Here is a 19,072-nt window from a genome sequence, read left to right as displayed (position 1 = left end):
GTGGAAGAGCCTCCTCCTAAAACGCAGCCAAAACCTTGAATGAACTCCCGGTCAGCATCAGAGGCGCCCCCTCCCTGAACAGCTTCAGAAAGACACTCAAGACCTGGCTCTTCGACTGAGCGAAGCTGCTCACCCCCACCCAGCCCGTTGAGACCCTCAAGGGTGAGTAGCATGCTTAAAACTCCCTGATTGATTAATTGATTGGATGTGTACCCAGCATATTTCAGATTATATTAATAAGAGTAGGATAACCCTGGTGGTTAATGCACGTCCTGGCGAGATATGTTTTATATGTAGTACAGTGTTGAATCATAAAGTATAGCCTTGCCAAGTTTCCCAGGTCCAGCACTAGCTGCTCCACTCCAGGGGTTTTCCTTTGAATTTTGGGACTTGTAGCCTCATTTATCCCATTATAAAACCTAGACTACAAATCCTAGAATTCACAGAAAAAACCTGGACAGGAGCCGCTCATCACGCACAGACCTGGGAAACTTGGTAGCTGTGTAGCACAGAGAAAGAACATTGAAGTAAGAGACAACCAAATAAAAATTAAAGAAAAAAAGGGAGAGACAAATAAACAATAAAATAAGAAAGAGTCAATGATTGAAAGAGAAAAAGAAAGTAAGAAAGGGAGAAACAAAGAAATAGAGTACGCGAGACAAACATGTAATGGAAAAAGAGAAAGTCAGAGAGAATAAGAGAGCAAGTGAGAAAAGATTGTGTGAGCAGAAGAGAACGAGAGAGTGATGCAGAGAGAAAAGAAGAAAGGGATGTACAAAAAGTTAGAGTTCCAGTGAAAAAGATATCGAAACAGCAAGAGCGAGAGAGACAGAGAAATAACCCTAGAGAACGAGAATGAGAGGGAAGACAGACCGTGCGAGAAGGAAAGGATGAGGGAGATAAAACTAGAGAGAAATAGAGAAACACTTAAAAGAATGACTGCGAGTAAGCGCCAGTGAGAGGGAAGGAAATATAGAGAGAAAGACTGAGAGAGGAAGAGAGAGAGAGTGAGCTGGGGAGGGCGTGGGGGATTTATAATCTCAGCACTTTGGAAAAACCATTTTCCTGGGAAAAGCTTATTAAGGAGCGCGTTGCCGCTAATGAGCCTTTCACTTGCCTCGTGCTTGAGAACGCTAGACCTCTGCCTCGCGCCTCAGGGACCTCACTCCCCACCTGCCTCGTGCAGCCGAGGACCTCTCACAAGTGCAAGGTAAGGAACCCCGGCATCAACCGTCACGGCACTGAAAACATTTCGTGATTTTGATATTAGATGAAACGAAAATGCTAACGGTTTTTTTTTTCCCTTTAATGTTGAACATTAGACTAGTGATTTATTTTAAAAATGACAACCTCCAGTGGTCTCTTCGAAGAAAAGTTGATTAATATGAGCACATCTGACGCACTGTTGTATTTGTTGCAGAAAAGTTCATAACCTCCTGGGTGTATATTTAGATGCAATCCGGGTATTTTAGATGGTTTGCACGTGCTCACAGTACGATTGTGTTCGCATTGTGCAGGATGTAAGGGCTGAAGTGTTTTTATGATGTTTGGCTGCCGCGTACGTGTATATGTGGGTTTCTAATTAAACGACGTTCACGAAAAATAGCTGTTGGTTGACGGGTTTGTTTGTGGTCCAGTGACTGAATAGATGTCCAGGTGCCAGATGCCGCAATTCTGCAACACATTTGCACTGACCGACCAGTTAAAAAATGACATTCCCACTGACTAGCTTGTTAAAAAAAAATCGATATTTGCAAAGAACAAGCAGTGCAAAAACACACATTTTGCATCGGCAATTCATTGGAAATGCTTTGTAGAGGTCTGACAAAGTGTCGATGCCAAATTGGAGCTTCACTGATGCAAAGTTTTTGTGATCTATTTTCTCCCCAAAACTGTTTACTTCTGCCTTTGCTCTATGCCTGTGCCTCACTTAAATATGTGTGATATAAAAGGCCAGGAGCTCGGTGTGTTGACCAGTCCTCTTCCAGTTAAATGTTCTCACCTCTGCTCATTGCATCTAGGTTTCTGAAAGTGGTCTTTGCAGGAGCCCAGACACTATTATAGGCACTGGAAGTAGGGTTGTAGGGTGCTGCCGCACCCCCAAAATAACCATGCTGGAGGACAGAAAAGATGCCTTTACATTGTGTTTTAAATCTCTGACATTTGTAGTACTTTGTAAAACACTGATTTTGAATCAGGTATCAATTCTGTAAAATTGCTGCTTATTCTTTTTAACACTGAGAATTATGTTTACTTTTCTTTCTCTGACTAGAAAGTTGGAGGATTTTCTAAAGTTACAATACAGCTACAGTGCAGGGAGTGTGAAAGGGAAGGCTGTAGTATGTTAGTTTTTACAACACAAAATAAAAATGAAATACCTGCAAATGAACCATACAAATATTTCAAGTTATATTAGCAGTAAGAGAATCATAAAAAAAGCACATTTTTTTGTAAATCTGTAGTGTGATGCAAACCAACATTTTAATCGGATCATAGCAAATCAAGGCAATTTACCTGATGATGTGCCAATGGTAAATATTTGCTGCAACCCGATCTATACACAATATTGTTTGTATGGTATGTACTATTATTTGTAAAACAGCATGTCAGTGCAAATGTTGTGATTTTAGTGGCCATTTCAATAGAAAATGTGCATCTTAAATGACAGTGTGCTTTTACCCATACTTTAGTAATCGATTTGGAACGGTGTGCTCCAAACTGCACCACCGACTACATACCATACATACCATATCTTTACCACTCTTCTGCTGAATGGGCATGGCTTATTTGCTATGCTTGTTCTTTCAATGGGGCTTGGTTTTTCACAAATCCCTATAGCTTCATTCATGTTATACTGATGGCAGAATCCGCACACTGAAAATTGTTCCTTCACCACTGGGAACTTCATGCTTGAGTTGCTCCTACAGTACTAAAACTGTTCTCTAGAAGGCGCCCTGGCTGCTCCTAGCAGCGTATCGGAGCTGTATCTAACTGAATACCTACAATATATAGTTCTGGGTAGTGCCACTTAAATTATGTGATTTATCGGCTGCAGTACTTTTTGCTTACTTATGGATTTACTACACTTTCCCCATAATCCACCATCTGTTCACTAATTTGCAAATTTCACCAAAAATAGCTCAAATGGATCAACAGTTACTAGTGGTGCCACACAGTAGCAGAAGGTTTTTTGATTAACCTTTAGCTGCTCCAAGCTATAGTCTGGGGTGAAAATGGAGATCAAAGGGGTTAAACCATTGCACAGACTGAATTAATTCACAGCACAAAGATGTTGAGCAGAAGCACCTCTTATCGGCTGCCTATGCGACAAAATTGATGGCTTTACATGCCTGCACATTTCATTTCTTTGAACATGTCTAAAGAACATGAAAACACACCTAAAAAAACTCAAACATGCTTTTCAGTATAAATGTGTGCGTTTTAGGAATCCATAATTGAAATGCTGGGTGCCACTGCCTGCTAAGTATAACACTGCTCGTGTTTGACGACAGTGACTTGTGTTGCAGGATACTAATATAGAGGTGTGTGCCACCTTCCAACACCTAGCTGTCAAGTATGGAGAGACATAAGGAGCTGTATTTCAATCAATCAATCAATCAGGGGCTGGTAAAGCGCACTACTCACCCGTGAGGGTTTCAAGGCGCTGAGGGGTCGGAGGGGGTAGGGCAGCTCAGGTCAGTTGAAAAGCCAAGTCTTGAGTGCACTCCTGAATGACGGTAGGGTTGGTGTACGTCGTATTTCCAACGAGAGAGAGTTCCAGGCCCTGGCCGCGGTGTAAGACAAGGCCCTGCCTCCGGATCTGCTACGGCGGATGCGGGGGACTTCTGCCAGGGCGAGGTCGGCCGAGCGGAGGTTCCTCACTGGTGAGTGGAAACTCAATCTGTCATTGAGGTACTTGGGCCCAATGTTGTTGAGGGATTTGTAGGCGTGTGTGAGTAGTTTGTAAGTGACTCTCTTCTCGACGGGGAGCCAGTGGAGTCTGCGCAGGTGCGGGGTCATGTGCTCGTGGCGTGGTGTTCCTAGGATGAGCCTTGCGGCAGCATTCTGGATGGTTTGGAGTCTGCATAGCAGGGATTTGTAGATTCCTGCGTAGAGGGTGTTTCCGTAGTCGAGCCTGCTAGCGATGAGGGCGTGGGTGACCGTCTTTCTGCAGTTGGGGGGGATCCATTTGAAAGTTTTACGCAGGATCCGGAGGCAATTGAAACTGGTGGAGGAGACGGCGTTGATTTGACGATTCATGGAGAGGGAGGAGTCCAGGATTATGCCAAGGTTTCTTGCGTTGTCCATAGGGGTGGGGGACGGACCGAGGGCTGATGGCCACCATGCGTTGCTCCAGGCGGAGGGGCGGGTGCCAAAGATGAGGGCTTCGATTTTGTCAGAGTTGAGTTTGAGGCAGCTGTCCTTCATCCACGATGCAACGTCCTTCATTCCCTCCTGGAAACTGAGTCTGGTGTCTTCTGAGTTCCTGGTGAGGGAGAGGATGAGTTGAGTGTCGTCGGCATAGGATATGATGCTAAGTCCGTTTTTCCTGATGATGTTGGCAAGGAGTGCCATGTAGATGTTGAAGAGGATGGGGCTCAGCGAGGAACCCTGGTGAACTCTGCAGATGATGTCTGTCGGTTCGGAGAGATAGGGGGGAAGTCTGATTTTCTGAGTTCTTCCGGAGAGGAAGGAGCGGATCCATTTGAGGGCGTTTCCCTGGGTCCCAGCGGTGTGGAGTCTGGTGGTTACTGTGCGGTGTGAAATGGTGTCGAAAGCTGCGGCAAGGTCCAGGAGGGTGAGGGCTGGGGTGTGTCCCTGATCTAGTAGCTTGCGGAGTTCGTCAGTGGCGGCAAGCAGGGCCGTCTCGGTGCTGTGGTTGCTCCGGAAGCCGGATTGGCCGTATTTCACTTGAAAAATATTACTGTAAAATCAAAAATTGCACTACATGTATTTCTTGGACTTATTTGGAATATTGAAATCCGTGTTTGATGAACTCTGAGAAAAAATAGAAATATAGCAATGCAGAGGGTGGGCAAAATCTTGGATATCTAATTCAACCCCTGCTATAGGGAAAATAAAACCATATACTCATGTGCCTTGGGTACTTTTATTGCCTTTGACATAGAAATAGTTCAGTCTCCATATTAATGTTTTAGAACCACTAGATCTATCATGTCCAACCCCTCCTATGGGGAAGTTATGGCCTTATATTAATCCACAAGGACTCTCCTGGGTCACCAATGGTATAAACAACTACAAGTCCTATACACATTTATTTGGGTGCCGTGGGTCACCGCTGCCTTAGAACAAATGGAATCTGTACATTATTGTACTAGGACATCTTGTTTTATCCTATCCAACCCTTGTTATTGAGCAAGTCTTTCATTAATGTACTTAGGGCCCATGTATGACCAGTGCTATAAAAGAATATATATTAGTCACCCAAGTGCAAACTTTAAACGGGTGCAATAGGACTCCTTGGGTCACCAATGCTATAGAACAAGTGTAAGCCCTGTAATAGCATACTAATGCTGCTGGGGGTTACTATTTCTCTAGAACAAGTTCAAGAAGTATGCTAGTCACTCTTTAAGCCACACTGTAGCTCAGAAGGGATTGCTCTATTAATGTACTAAGTGCTATATTATGTTTGTATTTAACCCCCTGGCTGCGGCCGGAATTCTGCGCCTGTGCGGCATATTCCGATCGGGGGCGTGGTCATGACGGCTCTCGGCCGTCATCAACACATGCCCACCGTAACTCATGACGGCCAGGAGCCGTCATCAGCACCGAACGGGTTAAAGGCTCCTGTGATAAATTTATAACTGCGTTATATGAGAGACCATTGTAAGAGTTAATGGTTATGTTGGGTAGCTTGTGGTTACCCAAGATACAATGCTGATTAAGATGCTAATTATGCGCTTTAAATGCAACACGTGTTATCTGAAGTCACTTTAGAGTTTACTGCGCAAATTGCTCTGAACATTTTAAACATGCACCAATGACGAGATTTGGAGAACACAATAAGAGGAGTCTGGCTGTCACATATCTAGACCTAAGGCTCCAACATTGTGTGTAAGAAAAAGAGCTTTAAAATCAAACTTAATTTCATTTTTAGCTCGCTAAAATGATTTCTTCTCGTGGTAATTGTGCACCACATTCCACAAGCTGTTGCTTATTAGTTTAGGTATTTAAATGCACATATATATTTATTATGTAATCTTCCTTTGTAAGATTGAAATGTCGATTCCTCCTTTCACTTATATTGCATCGTAGCCTTGCTACCATATTACATCTTAGACACAGGACAGTCAGATTTCAATGTGGTAATTGTACACGTGTAGGTAAGGTAATATGAGGTCTTCGTCATGATATTACATTATCATTAGTCACTATTTTTGTACTTTAAACTTCATTTTATGGACTGGACATGTGTATGGTACACATCATCTTATGTATCAAAGTAAAATTATCTATGTCCTTAACAGTTGTATATTGATCAGATTGTCATAATGTATGCTCTGTTATGTAGTGTTGGACGTGATGAGCCAGGTTTCTATTCTTTACTTTGAAATGTTTAGAAGGATCAGTGTTGGGTATGGTGCACAATAGCCTCATGGCCGGCCATACAGAATTCCACTTGTAAAAATTACAGAGTAGCACTATATAATGCTTCAAGCATGCAATTCATTATCATGTAGAATGTGTCGATTTTAGAGGAAGACATGTTCTTTTCAGGATGGCGTCTGTGTTCATAAAATAGTCCCTACCAGATACTGCCACTTCTGATAACAAGCACCACTAGCATTGTAATGGATGGGCTTACTAAGTACCAGAATTATACAATAAACAACCAAAAGCACGAGAGCTAGAGAGATGTACTCCCCTAAATACCCCTCTGTGTACAGCTGTAGAAAAGTAGTTTTAGTAAAACAGAAAGAGTAACGCAAACTGAGTCCTCACAGCCCCAAAACAGACCCAAATAGGCATGCTAAACAATTTAATCTTCCAAGCAAATTGTCTCACACCACAACTGCCTTTTCCAAAAGGTACCCAGGTTTTGTTTTTTTAAATAAATGCCTTAACACTCAAAAAAAAGTTAGAATGTTTCTCAGTTTAGGAGTCCTAAAGTTAGGAGGCCTAACTGTACTACTCCTAAACTGAAAAAAATCCTAATTTTAAGACGTTCGGTATTCACAGAAGACATTTAGGAGTCCTAACTTTACTACTCCTAAACTGAGAAAAATCCTAACTTTAAGACTTTCGGTATTCACAGAATGCATTTAGGAGTCCTAAAGTTAGAACTCCTAACTTCTGTGAATACCGAAATGAGTAAGTGCCTTCTGTGAATACCAAAATGAGTAAGTGCCTACTATGAATACCAAAATGGTAGTAAGTTTAGGATTTTTTCTTAAGTTAGTTCTGTGAATTGGGCGCGTAGACTGTTCCCAACCCAGGCACCTCATGCAAATGGATATTTGACAAGGACAGGCCTATCTTGTTATGTGTGGAGTTCTCTGCCCCGACTGAGGATTCTCCGCACTCTTAAACTTGCTCCTAAAATTTTGTTTTGTCAATACTGAAAGATTGTGAACTTACACAAACATGTACGTTTACCTGCGTGAATCAGGCCCTCTGTGTTAATTCTAATATTGATGCAATGAGCATCATTGAGGTAGGTAACAGTTAACACCTGTTATTAGTTTCCAAAAAGTAATGTAAGTTTGTACTGCCTACTTAGACAGTAGTTTTCTCAGTGTAATTACACACACAGACCCATATGCCTTTCATGTGGAAAGACTAAGAATTTAAAACACTTCCTCTCTAAGTTTATCTCTTTGTTAATGGATGAAATGGCAAAGCAGAGTCTGCATTTCTTTTCCTTGATCCATATCTGAGTCTGCAGTGAGGTGTGATAGTTTCCAGCTGTGCTCCACTTGGCTTCAGACCCCTGAAAACGTGGGCAAAATAAATGACTGATTTTCCTTTACGTACCACATATAGAGTGGGGCTGCAGAGAAGAACTCCAGTGCACCATAACCATGAAGCCTGCTGTGCAACTGCGAGAGGCACACACTAAATGTGTGTTGCACCCTGCACATGTCCCAGTGTTGGCACAACACAACTATACGATGCAATAATATGAATAATTTGACTTGACCTACCTTGGATCCGGTTCAGCCATAGGACTAGGTGCCAGGACCAGAAAATGATGGATGCCAACTATATGTCAGCATTGCTCACTAGGGTTTTAGATAAAATGTGTATTGATAAAATCACCAGCTACGACCTTATGTAAGACTGATACCTTTAAAGAAACTCACGATGTGAAAATGGATCTGCACGTTTATACAGTTTCAAGTTTTGTTATTTTAGTGTTTACATTTTGTACCTGCATTATATGTAGTTTTTAAAACGAATAACTGTCAGATGGGACCTTATGCTCGATGCCTGTTAATCACCCACGTCATTTCCCAGTTGGTGTGGTCTAGGGCAAAGAGAGACCAAAGAGAAGTAGAAAACGAAGTGGTGTAGAGTTTAGTTCCTGGTCAAATTAGATTCTCTTATTTAGAGGCAGGGCACTAGTTGGCATGCTCTGATTGGTGACGCTCATTGGCTGTAATGGTGTTGCATGCCTAAAGGAAGGAAAATTATCTGTTTCACATGATATATAAACGAAGAATGCCAGCAAGGGATTTTTTTTAACTAATATGCAGCAGTGTGAATCTGTATTTAAAGTTTAAGATTCAGACTGAAAACATCAGTCGCTGTATACTTGAGCGTATTCAATATCTCTTCAAAGAAGAGTGTTTAGCTACTACACTAGTTAAGAGAAAGAAGAGAAGCAACAAAGGGACGTTTTTATATCAAAAAATGTTATTTACTTTCATATAAAATCATAAGGGTTTTTAATCAGTCATGAGTATTAATCAGACAATGCATTAATTACAACATCTAACGATGACCCTTGGGTAGTGAACTGTGGATAACCAATTTCAAAGTGTATCAATGCCATTGGTGTATGATTCTCTCTGGAGGGGTGTACAACGCACTCCTTTATCTCTCAACGCGTCTTTTTTAATCACGGGAGATAGTCCTTCTCTTTTTATTCACAGAGAAATTTATTGTTAGACTGAAAGAGCAGCATGAATTCCACGTTCGCAGTGTAGGAATAGTATCTGCCGGCGTAGTCACGGTCAGGTACACCCCTCCAGAGAGAACCATACACCAACGGCATTGATACACTTTGAAATTGGTTATCCACAGTTCACTACCCAAGGGTCATTGTTAGATGTTGTAATTATTCGTCCTGATGAAGGTCTTGTGAAATAAAACGTTAAGACCGAAACGTCGACTTCTACGTCCATTTCTGCCTGTATGACGTCTGCTTCCTGTGACTTACTTCTATCAGATTAGAAGTCATTGTTTTCTCTGTAACAGTTTGGACTTTTTCTTTTGTATTACAGGAGAGATTGATGTATTCCTTGTACATTAGAAATGCATTGTCTGATTAATACTCATGACTGATTAAGAACCCTTATGATTTTATATGAAAGTAAATAATAAAAAATGTTGATATAAAAACGTCCCTTTGTTGCTTCTCTTCTTTCTCTTAGCTAGTGTGGTAGCTAAACCTCTTCTTTGAAGAGGTATTGAATACGCTCAAGTATACAGCGACTGATGTTTTCAGTCTGAATCTTAAACTTTAAATACAGATTCACACTGCTGCATATTAGTTAAAAAAAATCTCTTGCTGGCATTCTTTGTTTATATATCATTTGCCCAAGCCCGCAAGGGTTCATTGGGTTACCCACCCCCTTAGCTCTGTTTCACATGAGCCTGTTGTGGAATGACATGGGGTTTGATCAGTCTTTGCAAATACTTTGCATATTTATAATTCACGACATCACCATATCTAGCAGGGTCTTGATTGCTCACTCCCTTGTGACTGGAGAGAGTTTGATGTGAGCGTGTGATTCTTGTTAAACAAAAACACATTTTAATGCCTTCAAGATCCCCCTGCCCTGCAGCCAAAGTTAGAGGGGTTGTTTGTTGGGCAAGATTTTACAGCACAATACCACCCTGTTCCAGCTAAAGCTTCATGAGGGGTCTGATTTATCAGCATTGACGTGTAAGCCTCTGGCAGCAACCTTCCTCTCAGAGAAAACCATTACCGCTATGGTAAGCGAACACAACCAGGCGTCTATAAAAGACCTGCTGAGTACGTCAAAACTAACCAGTATAAATACAACAGGAGAGGGACATCAGGCGTCACCCATGACAACCAAACTGCTCAGGGTATCGAGATTCCAACTTACAGAGTGTTTGCTCATATCATACTTTCCGCCCAGGCAGTGCTACATTGATTCCAACCTGGATGCTGCATCAAAAGAAAAATCCAGCAAGTTGTGCCACAATTATGAAGAAGCCTTAGAGCACATTCTATTTATCTACCCTGGTTTGAGTGATATTCGAAGCAAGTATTTATTACCAACTTTTAGAGACTCTTGGCTACATACAATTAGAGAAGCAACTAGGGTGGGCTTCCCCCTACATTCAAACATCAAAGACTTATAACTGCAGATAGCCCCAGCTAGAAGGCCACTGAAGTGTTCAAATCGCAGCTGCCTTCTACCCGTCCCTGCAGAAGGTGTCTCCCCTACTATTGGTGCCTACCTTCGCACCGTGCTGAGAGCGCCTCAAATACTCTCCCACCACCAGACCACATAGTACTTAATTTCCCAGCAGCCCCGTAGGCGGCACCAGCTGGACTTTGCATTTTTGCGTCTCCTGGCACAGGATAAAGGCCCCTGGTAGCTCCCGCATTGCGCGAAGCCACATTCTGCCCTTTCCTGCAGGAGGCGTCGTCCCTCCTGCTGGTGCCTACCTTTGTACTGTGCTGAGAGCACCTCAAGGCCCCTCCCACCACCGACCAAACAGGACTTCATTTCCCAGAAGCCCCGGAGGCGGGGCTATCTGGACTTTGTATTTTCATGACTCCCAGCCCTGGATAAATGCCCCCAACAGCTCCAGCATTGCAGGACAGGTGCGGGAGGAGCCCGGTCAAAGCGTGCCCATTAGAGCCTGAAGAAGGTTGGGCTTGCCACTCCTCTTTCGCCAGACTCCTAGCTTAAGGTACTGTGCCTGTTCCCCCTGTTGGTGCGCTGCCTGCTGTCCCTGCATGGCCTGCTGTCCCTGCCCTGCCTGTTGTCCCTGCCCCTGTGCTGACTGCTCTCACTGCGCCACCTGCTGTCCCTGCCCCTGTGCTGCCCCTGCCCTAGCACGGCCTGCTGTTCCTGTCCTTGCGCTTGTTGCTGTCCCAGCCCCTGTCCTGTCTGCTGTTTGTGTTGCTGTCTGCTGTCCTTGCCTCTGCACTGCCTGCTGTCCCTGTCCTTTGCGCTGCAGGTTCCATGACCTTGTCCGGCACCCAGAACCACCGGGACCACCCACCAGGACCACTAATGGAGCATGGCCACACAGCGGATTCCCCGCCAACCCACTGCTGGTCAGACAACACCCAGCACCAGGACCCCTGGCCCTCTGCCACCTGATGGTACACCGCCAAGGAAAACCTGGACCTGGACGCCAAAACAACAGCTGCATCTCCTCCTCCCCATGATCCACCAAAGCACCATTCACCTGCCAACACTGCCACTTCTCCTGCAACACATCCTATGAAAGATCCCGCACTACTTCTGTCTAGAGGAAGAGAACACCCCACTACTGCTGCATTGTATATTGCTCAACATACCCTCACTCTGCAATCACACCACAAAAACCTGGGACACCATCACCACCCTTTTAACGGACGCTGCCTTCATCACTGAAACGTGGCTCAACTCTTAGGAAACTGTTCCTCGAACCCTGGTGGAGAAGTGTGGCTCACTGGTTAGAGGAGGCAGACCCTGAAGCAGAGGTCAGACCCGGGACCAGGGTTCAATTCCCGACGCGGCAGGGTCTTGAGCCCAAAATGTCCACGGACTCGATAATTCTCGCTTTGGTGCCTACTCGAATCACGGGTTCACACTCTGCAACTCTGGGCAATAGCTTGCTTAATCTCCACTACGGCCCCCCCGCGGCGGGATGCCTGGCTTTCACCTTGGGGATGCCCAGTAGGGGTTACCTCACAGGTGATAAGGCGCTATATAAGAACCTTTGACATTTGACATTTGACCCTAACATCACCACTACCACTCCCGTGGACTACAAGATGAAACACCAAGACCATGCCAACAAACAAGGTAGAGGCATTGCCATCATCTTCAAGGAAACCATCAGATGCACCATCACCAATGACGACCCCATGTCTCTTATGGAACACCTCAGCTTCCTACTAAACCTGTCGCAAAGACCACAATAAGAGGCACCCTTGCCTGCAGACCCTCGGATCCCTGAGCAACATTCTGCGGCACATCCCTAACCTCATCATCCTCCTTGGTATCTACTCTCACCCCACTACATCCTACTCGGTGACCTCAACTTCCACATTAATGACCCCATCAACGCCAACTCTATCGTCCTCATGGAGAAGCTGAAAAACATCAGACTAACACAATTGGTCACAGAACTCACGCACACTCTTCCCCATTTTCACCTCCAGCGACAGAATCAAATTCAGCCACATCACAGAACTCACCTGGATTGACCACACTATTGTACACATCGCCATCCCGACGCACAGCGCACAATCACCAGGAGTCAGATCACCTCCCAGTGCAGCTGGAGCAAGGTCATGAAACTCAGTGGTCACAGGCCATCACCACTCCCAACCCAAAGGCTCAGCAGACCTCGACTAGGCCATCTAGAACTTCAATGCCTGGATCGCCGGCAGCACCAACAGAGTCCTCCCACTGAAACCTACATAATCCATCAAGACCTCCAAACATGCCAACTGGTACACGCCATTAGTCAGGACCAGCAAGCACAACTGCCACCAACTCAAAAAACAATGGCGCGCCACCAAGAACCCCGCCGATAGAGCTGCTCACAAACATCCCTTAGCAACTATCACTAGCACATCAAGGAATCCAAGAAAGAAGCTGTCAACACCTGCATCGACTCCCCGACCAACTACACAAAAGAACTCTTGAAAATAGTCAAAGAATTCTGCAACCCAACAGCTACAGAGAACCCATTCACCCCTTCGAAGAACTCTGCGACACTCTCTTAGACTACTTCCACAGAAAGATCACCAACACCTGCAACAATTTCAACCTTCAGCCCACTACCCTCAACCCCAACGACCTCAACCAACCTGCAAATACCAGCCAAACCATCACCAACTTGTCTCTGCTGATTGCCCGGACCACCTCAGCCATTGTGTCTTCCATCAACTCCGGGTCGCCCACCGATCCTGTCCCCATCACCTCTAAAACCTTGCCATGAACCCAATCAGCACGCAACCCAACAGCTTCCTCAACACCTCCATCTCCACAGCAACCTTCCCGGAGAGACTAAAGTACACAGGTGTCAGGCTCCTCCTAAAGTAGGCCTCTGCCAACCCCAGCATCGTCAACACCTCCATATCCACAGCAACCTTCCCAGACAGATGGAAGCACACAGGTGTCAGGTTCCTCCTAAAGTAGGCCTCCGCCAACCCCAGCAATCTAAAACATTGTGGTCCAATCTCCCTGCTCCCCTACCCGGCCAAAGTACTTGAGAAAGCCATCAACCAGCAGCACACCAAATTCCTGAAAGAAAAGCCCCTATTGGATGCCTCAGAATCAGGATTCTGTACCAAACACAGCACTGAAACCTCCCTGATTGCTGCCTTAGACGACATCAGAATACTCCTCGACCATGGAGAAACTGTGTCCCTGATCTTCCTCGACCTCTCTGCAGAGTTCAATAACATTTACCACAACATCCTCATTAACAGATTCTATAAAATAGGCATATAGCAAGATGCCCTCAAGTGACTTGCATCCTTCTTTACAGGATGAACACAAAGCATTCAACTGCCTCCCTTCACCTTCGCTCCCAAGGACATCATACGGGGCAAAACCACAAGGGTCATCCCTCAGCCGCACCCTGTTCAACATCTATATGACTCCTCTTGACGACATTGTCAGATCCCATGGACTCAACATACTCTCTTATGCAGAAAACAGTCACTGATCCTCGCATTTAATGACCATGCACGCAACCTCAGCATTATCCTCGACAGCCAATTGACCATGAAACGCAGTCACTTCTTCCTGCTTCCACACTCTTTGCATGCTCCGTAGAATCTTCAGATGATCACAACCAACACCAAAAAGACCGTCACTCAGGCCCTCGGCACCAGCCACCTCGTTTACAGCAACACCTTCTACGCCGGTATCTTCACCCTGCTCCAGAGAAGACTACAGACCATACAAAACGCTACAGCCAGACTCCTCGTTGACCTCCCCAAACAAATCCACATCACCCCATCTGAGAGACCTCTACTGGCTCCCCATCCAGAAAAGATGGCAGTTCAAGATCCACACACACACCCCTACAAAGCCCTCTATTACCTAGGACCTGCTTACATCAATCATCAACTGAACTTCCACCAACCCTCTAGACAGCTGCGCTCCTCTTCACTCACCCTCGCACATACCCCTCTTCCATCGCAGCCACAGCAGTTACCGCTCCTTCTCCTACATCGTTGCCAAGACCTGGAATGACCTTCCCCTCCAGCTCAATACAGGCTCCTCGCTGGCAGACTTCAGAAAGAGACTCAAGACCTGGCTCTTGGATGGAGACACAGCGTCCACATACCCCTAGATGTGACAGTGTTGCGCTCTACACATTTTTCAATATTCTATTCTTATATGCAATTGTTATCCATGATGTTCGTAAACTTCAAGTTCATTTTAGATTGCCTTAATCTGTTTTACCTCCTATTTGTTTTATTGTAATGAATTTAAATATACAATATAGAGTTTGTACTTACTTTCTATTTTGTATTCTGGCAGTACTCAAGCTGCGAAAATCCTGAGTGGATTATAAATCATAGAGTACCCATAAATCCAAAAGCAATGCCCTTAGTGGAAAGGACCAGCACCCGCACATGGAGGGGATCTAGATCATGCCTGTGGGCTACTGGTCCCGTTCTAAGGTACTTACTGAAACGTAGAAACAGAAGTCAGTTATAGAGGACTGCGATGGGTCCACACTCTCCCATTCTGTGACTTTCCCACAAAAAGCAATGACAGCAAAAAATAGTGATGGTAGTGATGGGATCAGTCTTTTGTCTGAAGTGGGGCTGGTTCTGTCCAACTCCTTTCCTCGCTTGAGGGAAATGCACCCTATTTAGAGACAGTGAGACAGAAGTCTGCAAGGAAAGGTACATTAGTGCAGTGGACAGCAGCCACAGCCCAGGAGCATGTCTCAGACCAGGTATTTGTTCTTGTCCTTGCCAATGTTCATAACACAATTTTAGGTACATAATGCATAAGATAAGCAGTCTGACCAGGGTTAGGTATGCAGTAATGAGCGAGTAAGTGAGGAAGGAGGCTGAAATTACACAAATGAATTAGAAACTCTGCCCCCAGGGCCTGGATGTTGCTGGCCCGGACATTACAGCTATCAGTGCTTTTCTTTAGTCTTGCGTTAATCGTTTTTTACAGCCTCATTGAGAGGGATATAACTAAGTTAGCCTTTGGAAATCTTCATGTTTAACAGTGGCTGCTCTGGACAATTGCATTTGAGAGTGTGGAGGCCTGGAAGAACTCGTTTAAAGATGGCCGCCGCGTCTCGAGCAAATGGGCAATCAATGAACACTCTCTCTCGAGGGCAATTTGCCCATTTTGAAATTGGTGTGTTTTTGATGAGCTGCCTGATACCATAACAAGGGAGGCATTGAGGGTCAAGTCGCATGTGCGCTGAGAAGACATTCAGGGGTTTCACTTCCTGTCACTGATGCGTTTCAGTTCAGAGAAAGCACAGGGAGGCCTTCCAGTAACATAAGTGATCACGTCAGCAAACCATTCCGCTAATAGGCACACTCCGGCCAGGGAGGTCTATAAAGGATAGTCACTCTCCTGCCAGTGAGGCGTGCGAGGGATAGGAAGACGCCAGCCAGTGAGGTGTAGGAGGAATAGAGACACTCCTCCTGCCTGTGAGGCTTTCGAGGGATCTTAACGCTCCTGCCAGTGAGGTGATCGAGGGATAGGGAGACTCCTGCCAGTGAGGAATAAGAGGAATGGGAAGACTCCTGCCAGTGAGGCTTTCAAAGGATCTTAACGCTCCTGCCAGTGAGGTGATCGAGGGATAGGGAGATTCCTGCCAGTGAGGAGTAAGAGGAATGGGAAGACTCCAGCCAGCGAGACCTAAGAGGAATAGTGGCACTCCTGCCAGTGAGTGTTTGAGGTATAGGAGCACTCTTGCCAGTGAGGAGTACGAGGAATGGGAAGCCTCCAGCTAGTGAGGTGTGGGAGGAGATGTTTGAGGTAGGCGTTTGAGGGAGGCATTCGAAGTGGGAATTCTCTTGCCAGTGAGGCGATCGAGGGATAGGGATGATCCTGCCATTGAGGCCTATGACTGATTGGGAGTCTCCAGCCAACGAGACATACGAGGAATAGTGACACTCCTGCCAGTGAGTGTTTGAGGCATAGGAGCACTCCTGCCAGTGAGACGTTCAAGGGTTAGGAACACTCCTGCAGTTGAGGTGGTTGAAGGATAGGGACACTCGTTCGAGTGAGGAGCACGAGGAATGGGAAGGCTCCAGCCAACGACACGTATGAGGAATAGTGACACTCCTGCCAGTGAGTGTTGAAGGATAAGAGCACTCCTGCCAGTGAGGTATACGAGGAATGGGAAGCCTCCAGCTAGTGAAGTGTAGGAGGAGGCGTTTGAGGAAGGTGCTTGAGGTAGGCATTTGAGGGAGGTATTCAAGGGAGGCGTTTGAAGGATGTGAATTCTCTTGCCAATGATGTGATCGAGGGATAGTGATGCTCCTGCCATAGAGGCATATGAGGGATTGGGAGACTCGAGACATAAGAAGAATAGTGACGCTCCTGCCAGTGAGTGTTTGAGGGATAGGAGAACTCCTGCCAGTGCGGTGTTCGAGGGCGGAAACAGCCTTTACACCATGACTCAAACCACACTGTGCCTTAACAGTATGGTCCGAACCACGAATATGTCTTCACAATGCATTCCTTTACCACGCAAATCGTTACAATAACTCACCTTAAGGAAAGCATTGTTGGATTGATATTGGACTTTAAATCCAACATTTTCCCTACAGTGCACAGATTGGAGTTGGAATAGTAAATTATACTATTCCAACTCTAGCGCTTTCCCTGAGGCAAGTCCCTATAACAACTTTCGTGGTAATGGAATGCATTGTAAAGATGCATTCGTTGTTCATACAATGTTATTAAGGCAGGCGTAATTAACGCCTGCATGGTTCCGACATACAACCATTCAAGTGTTAGGAGCACTCCTCGAATAAAAGCAGCACTTCTTCTACTAAGCAATTCCTTATAGAGGAATGCTACTGCTACCGAGCTCACAATGGCATAGACACTCATGTCAGCACAAGCACTAGTAATAGGATCATTCCTTCCAGTAGGACATTCTTATGTTTGGGAACTTCTGTCGGTGAGGGGTTACAATGTTAGGAGCACTGCCTCCTCCTTCAATCCCAAACCTCACTAAGGCTGACCCACTCACCTAGCAGAGGCACACTCAGCCATCTCTCTGAACATCACCACAAACTGAATCAGATTCCATCTGTGATGGCAACTTTGGAATCAATTGATGAGTCAATTCCGGACCACAAAGTTAGCCAGGAGGACCCTATAACAAATGCAGATTGCGTGCTATGCAAATGATGAATAAATAAAATATTGAGTTCAGTGGTAAAGCAATCAACGAAAATGAGCTAGAAATTCTAAGCTCACATACTCTCGAAAAAGTGAAGAATTTGAGTGATAGGCAAGCTTCAGCTAAAAAGGCATTCCAGTGACACTCACTCTCATATCAGCCCACGTTCTAGTGATAGAGCCTTTCCTACCAGTGAAGCATTCCACTATGAGTGGCTTCCCGGCAGTAATGCATTTCAGTGATCGCTCACATCAGCTGAGCATTCCAGTTGTGGGTATAGTCCCAGCAGCGAGGCATTCTGGTGATAGGTGCCTTCCAACCACTGAAGCTTTCCAGTAGTAGTCACTTGCTGCCACTGAAGCAATCCTCCAAAGGGGCCTTCCTGCCACTGAGGCATTCCAGTGCTAAGTACCTTCCTGACACCGAGGTTCTCTAGTTAAGGATTATGGAGTCATTACAGCTTCCAACTCTCCCCCACTTTGTGTTCCTGGATAGGTTTAAGTACAAGGATGGCCAGAGGGGAATCTAACAGCAGGGATGCCATTGTCTTTATTAACATTTAAAGGGATATTATCAGTAAGTCCAAGTCTGGAGGGTATATTTATGTTCCCGCCGAATATACCAGCATACTTTTAACCCTGACACATAAACTTTTAATGGAACAGAATGAGTGCTTCTTAGCAAGGGCAATCTCACAAACGCAATGGTTTAATATCATTCTTCTTTCTGCAACTTGGCACTTTCTACTAACTACCTAGCATATTGCATATCAATTCATGGTATATTGGGAGTTCGGTTGATAAACCACCAATTAGCCCAGGTGCTGCCCAGGTCTAGTTAAGCTGCTCTCCAGACCTCCCCCATCCATTGTTGTCACTGTTGGAATGGTAATAATTTGATCATATAATTACCACCTTTTTCATATATCCACTGTATGACAACTGTAAAGTCCGTGTGTGACATTGTTGCTAATAGCAGGAAAAATCCCATTAACCCAACATTTGAAAATGAGCATCTACATATGGAATGCGTGATTACAATGTTACTAAATGCATGAATATTGAATTGGATACAACATGACTAACTGTCACCTTTAACTTTTATGCTTGAGCGAAACCAGTAACACTGGGCTCTTACTGAAGAGTGTGTTATTCCTGTACACTAAGCGCTTTAGCGTCCCACCAGGAGTAGTAAGCGCTTTATAAATTCTTAGGCAAAGCTAGACCATATGTTGAGCAATTAGACATAAGACCACGTCAAGTCATTATTAAGTCCC

The 19,072-nt window shown here is 45.0% G+C and overlaps 1 protein-coding gene across 1 annotated transcript in view; it reads left to right on the top strand.

Moving 5' to 3' along the window:
- Window positions 1-1,104: 1,104 nt before the first annotated feature.
- MMEL1 (membrane metalloendopeptidase like 1) overlaps window positions 1,105-19,072 on the top strand; it is a 963,690-nt gene continuing 945,722 nt past the window's right edge. Inside the window, exon 1 of the mRNA XM_078640929.1 lies at window positions 1,105-1,210. The gene's annotated coding sequence lies outside the window, so the exon portion shown is untranslated. The remainder of the gene's footprint in view (window positions 1,211-19,072) is intronic.

This window comes from Lissotriton helveticus, chromosome 5_1 (assembly GCF_964261635.1).
Source record: "Lissotriton helveticus chromosome 5_1, aLisHel1.1, whole genome shotgun sequence".
In the NCBI taxonomy this organism is placed as follows: Eukaryota; Metazoa; Chordata; class Amphibia; order Caudata; family Salamandridae; genus Lissotriton; species Lissotriton helveticus.
Note: the sequence above shows the minus strand (reverse complement) of the source record. Positions and strands in the feature narration are given on the sequence as shown.